This window comes from Vulpes lagopus, chromosome 5, assembly GCF_018345385.1.
Source record: "Vulpes lagopus strain Blue_001 chromosome 5, ASM1834538v1, whole genome shotgun sequence".
NCBI lineage: Eukaryota > Metazoa > Chordata > Mammalia > Carnivora > Canidae > Vulpes > Vulpes lagopus.
Window position 1 is genome coordinate 125,658,125 of NC_054828.1, and position 4,034 is coordinate 125,662,158.

The following is a 4,034-nucleotide window of genomic DNA, read 5'->3' on the forward strand; positions in this document are numbered from 1 at the left end:
ATGAGGCCAGTCTTAGAACCAAGAAGGGCACAGGCCTGGGACCTGCCTTGGAGGCTTCCTCCAAGTGGTTCCCGAGGCAGGAACTAGCAGCCCCATTCCTGGCAGGCAGCCAGCCCACCTCCAGCAGGTGTGAATGAGTAATAATCACAGTGACCTCTAGCCTCCCAACAGTGACCTCTAGCCTCCCAACAATCTCTTCCCCCTGAACAGCAGTGAAAGAAGTTAGAAATGGCCCTGGGACAGGAGGAAGACTGTGTCCCCACCCCGAGGTCCGAGAGGACTGCTGTCTGAGCAGAGCCACTCCTGCCACAGCCCCCCGCCCCCCATGCCTTCTGATAAGCGGCCATCTGCTTATGTGCATGGAGGGGGCTGGTCCACAAGGGCTGGCACAGAGGTGGCACACAGCTGCTGCGGGCAGCCTCTTCTGAAAGTAACACAGGCCGGCGGGTCCTCTCTTTCTGCTGAAGTGAAGCAGTAGGCCAGGCCTGGATAACACATGGCCAACAAGTAGGGTCCTAAAGATGCTCCCGTGGCCACAGAAGGAACCCCAGTACTTCCTCTGGCTGCCTGGGTGGTCACCATTCAAGAAAGACGAGCCCCTGCTTCAGCGACCACAGTGAGGGTCCCCCGGAGGGAGCCTGCAGAAGCTGGTCGTCCACAGATGGGGACAGCCTCGAGGATAAGCCAAGTTCCTGCTCTCTGGGAGGTGGCAGCAGGGAGATGCCCGTGAGGACAGATTCGCAGGCAAGTTGTTAGAAATATTTGGGGAAGAGAATCTCAGAGATGGTCTTTCTTCTAATCTGGGTGGGTAGGGGCTCCTGCATGAAGATTCGAATATTAAGGAAGGGTGACTTTATTTTGTATACCAGATTGGTGAGGTGGGAAATGTCAACCACATGGAGAGAGAGATGCACACATACAAACTACAAATCTTATCGTGTCACTCTCCTGCTTAAAACCCACTAATGGCTTGCTTCGGGGTGAAGCCGAAACCCTTTCCATAGGCCCCAGGTCTGGAGCCTTCAGCCACACACCGCAGCCACGCGGACATCCTCAGGTTTCCAGCCCTTGGTACTTGCTTCTGCTTCTGTTTGGTTGGAACACTTCCTGTTCCAATCATCTAGATAATTCTTGTTCACCCTTAGAGATTCAGCTTGAAATGTCACCTCCCCTGGGAAGTCTTCCTTTGGCCATCTCTCCTCCTGGATTAGATGAAGCCCTCCTGCCCAGGGTTTGGGCAATCACATTGTTTCACTGTCCTTGATTGATGCGTTCTTCTCAGAGAGGGATTCTGAGAAAGTTGTTACTGCGTCCCCAGTGTTTTGTATGTAGTTAGCACATTGACACGTGTCGAATGTCTACATGGTGAAGGTACATGATTTACACAAAGGGATCATGTCTGTACTCTTGTTTGCCTCCAACAATGCTGTGAGCATTGAGCACGGCATTCAAGCACCTCATGCTCTAACCCTCATCAGCTCTACCCCACCTGATTATGTTTTCCTTTTCATTGATGGTGCCTAACTCAGAAGATGAGTTAACTTAGAAGATGAGTTTTCCTTTTCATTATGGTGTACTTATTAAATTGCCCAAGTGAAATGCTGTCTTTTTTTCCCTGCTTGATGGAATGCCTCTCTTCCACCCCTGCCTGGCTAACTCCCACTGACCCTCTAAGGTCCCATTGACATGTATCTCTTTACGAAGCAGTCTCTGTCTCCCCCAGGCAGAGTAAGTGGCCTCACCGCTGTGGTCTCCAGCACCTTGCTCCTATCTCTTCATGGTTCCTACTGTGTACAGCTATGATGTGTTTACAAACCTGGCTCGCTGACTCAGCTTGGATCATTGATGGTACTGGCAAGGTGCCTTCTTCCATTCATTGTCTCCAGCCATCTAGTATGGCCTCTGTCACATAATTGACGTTCAGCAAGTATTTGTTGAAGGAAGGAATGATTGAATAGATGCACGAGTAAATAAATGTAGGAAGGAAGTTTTACAGTTTCATGCATAGAAAACTACCTGGTAGGCTGAAAAATCCATTGGAACCCATCCCAATTTACTGCTGCAGACCTCCAGACCCTGTCAGTTGCGATCAGAATCAGGGAAATCATCCCAGCATGCCAGAACTAGGTAGCATTCTTTGTAGCTGATGAAACTGAGGTCCTAAATTTGAAGGTTATGCAGCAAATTACATAATAATGAAATTGGTCAAGATATCAAGATTGATACCCATGCATTCCAAGGGCCATTAATCATCAGGACAAGTTGTCACCTCTCTTTCAGGTAACATGTAATGCACTTTTCATTTCTTTCTTTTTTTCTAAACCAATATTTATTTTTTAAAAAGATTTTATTTATTTATTCATGACAGACAGAGAAAGAGAGAGAAAGGCAGAACATAGGCAGAGGGAGAAGCAGGCTCCATGCAGGGAGCCCGATGTGGGACTTGATCCCGGGACTCTGGGATCACACCCTAGGCCGAAGGCAGATGCTCAGTTGCTGAGCCATCCAGGCATCCTGCACTTTTCATTTCTTAATAAGGTAATAGTGATTCCTAATAATTGTATAGCACTTCATAGTTTACAAAGTCCTGCACAAAACAGCAGCAACAACAAACTTCTGAACTTGGTATTTGTGATTAAGTAACTCGTTTAGTTCTTAAATGATGGATCCAGGGCTAGTATTCAAGTTTTTTGGCTCTAGAGCCAGTGCACTTTCCAGGATACAATATCTGCCTCCAATATCACAATAAATGGTTGTTAAATATTGATTTTAGGCTGACTCATGGGAAATACCAGCCTTCCTAATGGATATCATCATTTCCTACTTCTAAGAATTTTCTGAAGGAGACAGGGACTAGACTTGTCAAACCTTAGCTGATAAGATCTAAGGTAAGCTACAGGAAGAACCAGAAGTGTGTATGTGAAGCATGTCTGTGACTCTGCATGTGGAATACCTGGTGCTTGAGGGCACTCAAAAGTGTGCATGTGAACAAAATAAGCAAATCCTCAATGCATAGTGTCTGCACAGAGTACAACCTTTATGCATTTTTAGCAATGAATTAATGTGCCTTATGTTTAAAAAATTCTCCTATAGGTTTCCTCCATTTAGCCAGGATTTCCATAGGTTGATGTTAAAAAAATTTAAATGTTTTCCAAATAACTAAATCTATTTATTTACACTTTCATTCAATAAGGAACAAATGCCTATTGGTGCCAGATGCCTAGTTCCCCCACGATACAACAGTGAACAAAATAGACAAACCTCTAACCCTAACCTCAAGGAATTTGCATTCCTTTGGGATAGAAGGATAACTAAGTTACACGGTATATTAGACGATAACTGGCATGAAAAAAAGATGGTAAGGAAAGGAATGCCGGAGTGGGTGGGGAACAGCAGTTAAAATCAAGGTGTTCAGGAAGGTGGCTTTTGCACAAACCCCTGAGAATAAGAGGCATGAACTGTGAAGATATCTTAGGGGAAATCTTCACCTTTGGGATGAACACTCATAATTTAAGAAGTCAATTCCCACCCACCCCCTAAAATAAAAATAAAGTTTTCCCAAATAGCTTAAATACACTTTGCTGCCTTCCAAGGGAGGGTGTGACAGGTGCTGTGATGGTTTTTTGGACATCTCTGTGACTCTTGGCACCCTACTACCTTACAGTGTAGTAATGACCACAGGGGCTGAGACCATGGAAATTTAGGGAACTATTTGCCCTTCCACCCAATGGCCCCAGGTCTGTCTTTCTTTAGCACTGAATCTGCCACCCAGTCAGCTACTGCAGGCTGCTGACGCAGGAAGTGTCTGTGTATCACCATGCTGCACTTTTCATCTGCCGTGTCTAATGTGTCCTTGGTTTGTGACGACTGGGTCCAGGAGAGAACAAGCAGAGCAAAAGCCTGGACTTCCCTGCTGAGCGCTCTAGGGCACCTGCTCTGCCTCCTAAGGGGAAACCCGTTGTGCCTCTTGCTGGTTCTCCATTTCCTTCCAGATTGTCTGAATGCCAAATAGCTGAACTCCTGAATTTGGGAAA